Below are 8,064 nucleotides of genomic sequence, written 5' to 3' on the forward strand. Positions count from 1 at the left end.
TCAATTATGATCGTTAGTAGCTTTTTCTTCGCTTTAAAATGCATGCACATCACCAATAGCAGTCGCTCGGTCTGAGTTCATGGTCATCGTGGGCACAGCGCTGTTGGCGCCAGGCTCATGTCATGACCGAGTTGCGGTCGCTGGCTAGCTCGTGGGCTAGGCTGATGCCGCGCTATGACATAGCCTTGTGTTGGCCGACCTGGCTGGCTACGGTCTGGTCCCACTACCACGGTGTGCGCGCACCAACATCCAACCGTCGAGCTACGTGCATGGTCGAGATGGAGCTGCCACTATCATCGCCTTGCCATCGTGGCCCTTCATTTTACCTACCGTGTCGAGTCTCTGAGCATGTGCCGCTGCCCTCCGCGTCTAGGTCGATGACCCTAGTCACAGCGGCGATGGGATACCTCCCTGCCTCACTTGCCCTCGCTAGCTGATGCTGCGGAGCCCTGCTCAGGTCTAGCCATGCCATTCCGAGCGCTTTGTGCCAAGCCTCGATGTCTCATCGTTGGTACACACAGGCTCGTACTGCTACCACCATCAAGCGGAGCCACCCACCTTAACTTGCTCAGGTTCACTCGTGTGCCCTCTCTATGACCCGCACGGTGTGATGAGCCACCGCTGCTCCTTTCCTCCTAGCGCCAGTGGCTTCGCCATATAATTTCTCGCTCTAGCAGGTAGCTTAGGAAGTAGGCTAGCCGTCTCTTCCACCTCAAGCTCGGTCATTTGCCCTACCGACCGGCAATTTGGCCTTTTGCTCATCGCCGGTCATGGACGCCACCGAATCGGTAGGTTGGGAGGTAAGGCATGTTGGAGTGGTAGCAGTTCAATTGCTCATGACCCTGAGCTCGCCTTGACTCCCTCCATCTGGTGCTCACGCTATTTTGGCCAGGATGCTCGTCGACAGCGTGGTGATGCATCGGTGTCCATCGCGGAGCGCCACTGTCCTGCTCGGTCATACGTGGCCAACACCGCATGGGGTGTCTCCCACTTCACGGATGCGTTGGTTGTACTCATGGTATGTCACTGATGCTTGCGCACCACTTTTTCTCCCCCTCCATCCTCCTCTCTCATCCGAACAATCACGCCACTGCTGCGGATAGTCGCTCGCCACTGCAGCTCGCACTGGTGTGCCTCCGAGCCCCTAACTGCCACCCATCTTGGCGTGTTTAGCCATAGATGGCGACCGACCCTCTAAATTGGTCCACGTAGGCCCCTGGTGACTGGCGTGGACGCCCGGTGCTATCGCTCGCCACGCCACCATGCATGGGGGTGGCCGAGGGTGGGAAAATTTGGAAAAATCTAGGGGGTTAAGTGAATTTGCCAGAGAAAGGAAGAAATAGTATTAGGATTTAGTCGTGGTTCGAGAAAAGTCCGAGGGCTCATTTGCTAAAGTTCCAGCACGCGGGCTCCCCGTCGTGGGCTGTCTCGCGCGTGGGCCACGCCCCGCGCGTGGCCACTGGGTTGCCGGGCCGAATTGGTTGCCACCAGCCCTTTTCCTTTTCTAAGTATTTTCTAATTTAGTTTCTAAGGCAAATTTGTAAATTTAATATAAATTTGTGTAGTTGACAAAAAAATGTGAAACTAATTTTGTTAGGTTTCTAAAATCATGATCTATCTGCTAGTATAACTTGTTCACATAGTTTCATAGTATTTTCAGGAGTTATCTAATTAAATTAAGATGCTTAATATTGTTAAAATATAAACTTGTAGGAATTGTTGTGATAAATTGGTGATAGCGTTGGCTCTGAAACTTCACAGTAAATTTCTAACATTATTAGGTGTTCACTGTAATTTTTATAGCTCCATAATAATCAGTTGCTAAGATAGCTAAATGAGTTCCAGTTCAAATATATATATATATATATATATATATATATATGTATATATATATATGTGTGTGTGTGTGTGTGTGTTTAATCGATAAAATGTCAAAACAACCTAGGAAACTAGAACATTTTTCGAGAAACGACGCCTTACTCGACAACGTGGATACGTAGCCTAGTACGTTAGTCGTTAGAGCTAGCTCGTTAGCTTGAGAGGCGTCAATGTATTTTAAGAGTTGCGGTTGCCGTTGGTTAATTATGTTTTCTGTGTTGCATCCACATATGTCATAATAGGAACAATGATGGATCACGGAGTCATCTGGAGTAGAAAAAAGATGGTGCCTTGATAATCGTGTGACCATGATGGAGTGCTAACCTTTCGTTATATCTTACCCAGGCAAGCCCCCGTACATAACCTCTAATATTCTGTACTTTATTTTATACTTGTGCATTAAGTTTTGAGGAGTTGAATGAAACCCACTTGTGTATATATATACACACGATCCTGATATACTGAACCTATAGCATAGCAATCTACACGATCCTGATATATTGGCATGACTCATAGGATAAGGATATATATATATATATATATATATATATATATATATATATATATATATATATATATATATATATATATATATATTACACGATCCTGATATGCTGGCAGGACTATATATATATGAGTCCTGTCAGTATATCAGGATCGTGTAGATTGCTATGCTATAGGTTCAGTAGAAGTCGAGTGATTACATGTCACTCGCAAGACATAGGAAAGATATTATTCTTGTTATTATCATATTACTATCACATGGAATATATATCAAGATGATAATCGGAGACCGGGTGGAATGGTACTTGAATCTGTACTTGGTTAGGCATTTGAGCGAGGCTCGGGTTGCATTTATTCCGTCTGTATCGATTGAGGATCGTCTGTTGCTGCGGATGGTAATCAGGTCACAGACTTGTTATCCTGAGCACATACTTGCTTATGAGAGCAGAAATTATATAAATGTTGCTGATGTAGAGTTTATTAAAAAAATATAGAGTTTCGAGCTCTCCCTCAGAGTGTGCTCGACAGAACTGCATAGTTTAGTGTCCTCACTTGGGTACTCAATGTCTAATGGAAGACAAATACTTTTAAGAGAGAATTAGATTAGACGGTTCTGCCACGATATACACGGGAGCAGCTCCCGTGGTGGCATGTACAAGGTGGTTGTTTACAACAGAAAGTATCTATCTAATCTATCTAGATCCAACTAACTTACCTTGTACAATAATCTAGGTACTATACAATGAACCTAGACACAGACTAACACGTCATCTTAACAAGAAGAAATAGGAACATCAACAATTTGGACTAGAAAATCCCCAAGATAGCATGTTTATGATTTTGAAAATCTAAGATGTAGGTCGATTTAACTATTGGATTGAATTTTGATTTGATTCATCTTCTACGCATTTCCTTTTTATATTTATCCGATTTCCCTTCCACTTCTCTTTGCCAGATGTGACATGATATAGCTGGACATGTACTGGATGTGCTTCTATTAGAAATGAATCCAAATATCTTAAACATCAAAAAAAAATTTGATAACCGTGTCAGTTTTATTGTCAATATGGATATCTATATTTGTACTTGACTTTAATATGGATGTTAAATGGATGTATTTGAATTTATCTTTTGTGATTCTTTTTTATCTGATTCAAGATTCATATTCGGGGAAAAGTATGAACTTTCTGACATTATTAGTATCCGTGAAGAACAAAGTAGCATCTAAAACTCGGTTTCTAAATTATAAGTTGTTCTAGCTTTTCTAGATATGTAGTAAAAATATAAGTTATGAATCTAGAAAAGCTAGATCGGATTAATTTGGAATGGAGGGAGTATTTATGAGTAATTAACAATGTAAACGATAATTCTTTTAGTATAACTCTTTTAAAACTATTTAAAAATTATCTGTATGGCTAAACATACTCCCTCCGTCCCTAAATGTATGTCGTTTTCGTCTTCCCGAGAAACAACTTTGACTAAATATATATTAAAAAATATTAATGTTTATGATACATAATTAGTATCATTGAATAGATATTTGAATCTAGTTTTTTAATAAATTTATTTGAAGATAGAAATGTTGCGTGCATTTTCTATAAATTGAGTCAAAGTTATCGGCATGCAAATCGTGGCGACCAACATTTATGGACAGAGGGAGTATTGGTTAAGTTTATATGATGATAATTCTAAAACTCGTGTTTATAATAATTTAAAACTATATTAAAAATATATTTATGATAATTTGATATTTAAACAATAATATATAAAGCTTAAATTTAATAACTTAGTTTTTTATATACTTGAATTAATTTATAGGTACATATTTACTATTTATCTACACTTTTATTGATTTTTATATATTTGATTATTGAAATATTTATTATATGTATGTTATCTATCTATGCTAATATTGTTGTTATAAGGAATTTTACTTGTTATCCTCGAAATCAAGTAGATATCCAAATGTGAATCTAAATTCGAGACATAAAGATCTATATCCATAAATATGGTAAATAATGCTATTAATGCTATCCAGATTCTGTTGCATAAGAATCCAATCCAAATTCATCCTAGCTTCCCGAACACAATGTCCCAAACACCCGCTTACACTTCAAGAGTGGACGGTAAGACCGCATCTAAGTGGGGCCACATGTCAGTGATGGCAATGGCGCTTTTGATGGATAAAAATTCAATCCTTGGCTTTAATATTATTTAATATAGATTAAAAGTTATAATATGTTCACAAATAAGATTAATGCGATAAAATACTTTTATGGAACTATTTTTTTCTCTATTTTGATTGAAACAGTATATGTTCTCTACAGAAAGACTGTAGTTCTATACGATTTTGTAATTCTGATTTCTGAAGGCCTATGGGACTTCAGATTGGGACGGTAGGAGTTTGGGCCCCTTTCATCAGAAGGAAAATTTACGGAGAGGCTTTTGTTTGTGAAATTCTGGTCGGAGCCCGGCCCATGTCTATTTTTAGATTCCTCCCCAATCAAGAAATCCTGTTTGTGCAAGGTCAATAAAAGCTCGCTGACCCCTCTTGCTTCCCGTCCTCCCTCCTCGGTCTCGCCCAAGGTTCCAACCCCGGCCGCCGCTACATCGCCAACCATCTAGGGTTTTGTCAAGCCCTCCCCTTCCCTACTATCGCCCCCATGGATCCCTTTTCCAAGAAGCGCAAGCCCGACGAGAACGGCGCCGTCACCGCCTCTCCAGCCGGTGGGGCTGCCACGCTGGGCCTCACCCGCGACGACGTCCTCCGCCTCCTCGAGCCGCTCTCCCGGGACCAGCTCGCGGACATCGCTGGCCGCCGCCGCGCTCGTCTCGGCGCACGCGCTCGACGCCGTGCGCGCAGCCGCCGACCGCGACCCGGCCCTCCGCAAGCTCTTCGTTCGGGGGCTCGGGTGGGAGACCACATCCGACTCGCTCCGCGCCATCTTCTCCTCCTATGGGGACCTCGAGGAGGCCGTCGTCATCACTGACAAAGCCACGGGGCGGTCCAAGGGCTACGGTTTCGTCACCTTCCGCCACGCCTGATTCCGCCGTCCTCGCACTCAAGGAGCCATCCAAGAAGATCGACGGTCGCATGACTGTCACGCAGCTCGCCGCCGCCGGCTCGGCGGGCGGGCCAGTCCGGTGGGGCCGCCGGCAGTGGCGGTGCTCCTGTGGCTGATGTGTCGCTCCGGAAGATCTTCGTTGGGAACGTTCCCCGCAGACATGCCGTCGGAGCGTCTCCTTGCGCACTTCGCTGCCTATGGCGAGATTGAGGAGGGGCCGCTGGGGTTTGACAAGCAGACGGGCAAGTTCCGGGGCTTTGCACTTTTCGTATACAAGACACCTGAGGGTGCGCAGGCCTCCCTAGTAGGACACGGTGCAAGGTAATTGACGGCCACCAGCTTGTATGCAAGCTTGCCATAGAGGGGAAGAAGGGGAAGCAGGGGGCAATCACAGCAATCTGGACCTGGCAACCAGCAGCAGCAGCAGATGCTGCCGGGTGGTCCGCAAGACATTCAGGGAGGGCTTGGGCTTGGGTCACAAATGGGAGCACAGTATGGTGGCCCTGGGAGCGGTATGCCTTCGTTTGGTTTTGGTGGTGTTGGTGGCGGGTTTGGGGGTCCAAACCCTTATGGTAACATGCCATCTTCCATGGGTGGAGGAGGCGCAGGTGGTTTAGGGTCGATGGGAGGCCAGGTGCCCACTGGGTTGGCTGGTGCTGGGGCTGGTGCATTTGGGCCTGGGGGATTGGTGGTGGCTCATTTGGGGGATCATCTCAGTTTGGTGCTGCTGGGATGGGGGCATATGGTGGCCTTGGAATGGGTGGAGGCTCCATGTACCGCATGCAACAGGGAGCAGGTGGGCTGCCTGCAGGCGCATTTGGAGAAGGAGGCAACTATCCTCTTCCAGGTTCTGGTTTCCGGGCCAGGATCCTCAAGGTGGAATGTCTCCTCCTGGTCCAGGTGCCAGGGCTCCTCCTATGTATCCCAACGTGCCGCCTTATTTCTAAGGTATAAACGCCGCTTCCATATGTTCTTAATTTTATTTATAGCTTAGTTACTGTTCTAGTATGTTGCTTTGAACCTCGATGTGTAGTGAAACATGCATTGATTGGTAGATGATTTTCTTTAGCTTCTCTTGGATGAACTTGAGTACTTGACTAATGTGTTTGCAAATTATGTTGGCAGAGTGTTTTTCTTTGATTTTGTTGATTGGCTTGGAAATCAAATATTTTCATTGATTGAGTTCCAATGATTTGTAAGAGATTTAAGGCCATTGCCACACTAACAAGTAGTGATTGGCTGAATATTGTTTATTTGTCCTGATTTTATTGGTTTTCTTGGTGACTGAAGTTCTGATGATGCTTTGTAAAAGACTTGAGATAATTATAGTACTTATGAAGTTGATTGGTGGAAGCTTCAAGGATGATAACTGTGAATGTGTCAGCGTAGTAGACCTTAATTTCCATACTGTAGTTGACATTATTTTGTAATGTGTTTTCCTGTTCTGAAAACTTCTCTTTGGGTGTATGGGTCTATCCTTGGACGACTTGCCTTTTAGTGTGGAAGGTACTCTCAGAGCATAGCATAATGCTTTGGTGGGTCAGTCTGAGGCAACCACCCATCATTTTACCATGGAATTTCTATGGTGTTTATGTGACAAGAGTTCATTCCTTTGCCCTTGTTAGTTTCTTGCGCATGTTGGATTCTAATTTGTTGTCTTACTTTTCCTGATGCTTGGGATCACCAAGATTTGGTATTCCTGATAAGTTTTATCATGATGATGACCAATAATGTGTATCTATCTTGGTATTTTACTAGATCTTAGTATTTCACTTGCTGGTTTGCACTTGATGCTAGAGATGTTTCGTTGACATCTGAGATTTGAGATTGGATGATGACATGTTTAGGATGTACGTTGCATATGGAATTGTTGCAGTAAATAGGGTATCTGGTAAAATGTGTACCTATATATTTTTTTGTTAGAAGGGGCCTGGTTTGCTTTGATTGCATTTGTCAACAGATGCATTTGGATCTTCTTCGCTAGTTGGTCGGTCCTTCCACATTTTTCCCATCAGGATCACAAAAAGAGAATAAAGCTTACACCATTTCTTACATCACTTTTAATACCACATCAGAGTATAATATTTACTGTTATAACAGCGGAATGTAATCATATTAGCAGGGTATGAATAATTTAATTGAACAACAGAATATAAACATGTGAACAGAGTTACAGCGGAATTAAACATCTATTTATGATGTGATGACATATTGATATATAAACTACGATAACATATTATAAAACTTTCATTTGTTAAAACATTTGGTGATAGTTATAAAAAAGACTATAATCACAGCGTAAAGGAATCCTCTCTAAGCTCACCAGGAGGAATCCACACACAAAGGTCAGCTCTAGCCTTCACCTGTCAGTTGTCACCTACAATAGGGGGAAATAAACCCTCTAAGTACTCAAGTTATACTCAGCTAAGACTTACCCCAACAGGGGAGAAAAGAAAGACTCCAAAGATATGCCAAGCTATCTTCTGGGGCTGTGGGTTTATTGCATCTGTAGAAGGCATTACTAGCGTCCGATCCTTATATTCGATTTTTATAACAGTCGCATTAGTTCGTTTGAAACCAACAACATTCTATGTAAGCACCTGTGACCTACTTTCAA

General features: G+C 43.2%; 1 pseudogene; it reads left to right on the plus strand.

The window, feature by feature from the left end:
- The first annotated feature begins 4,983 nt into the window (after positions 1 to 4,983).
- LOC136452424 (UBP1-associated protein 2C-like) lies at positions 4,984 to 6,411 on the plus strand (annotated as a pseudogene).
- Positions 6,412 to 8,064: the final 1,653 nt, after the last annotated feature.

This window comes from Miscanthus floridulus, chromosome 5 (genome assembly GCF_019320115.1).
Source record: "Miscanthus floridulus cultivar M001 chromosome 5, ASM1932011v1, whole genome shotgun sequence".
In the NCBI taxonomy this organism is placed as follows: Eukaryota; Viridiplantae; Streptophyta; class Magnoliopsida; order Poales; family Poaceae; genus Miscanthus; species Miscanthus floridulus.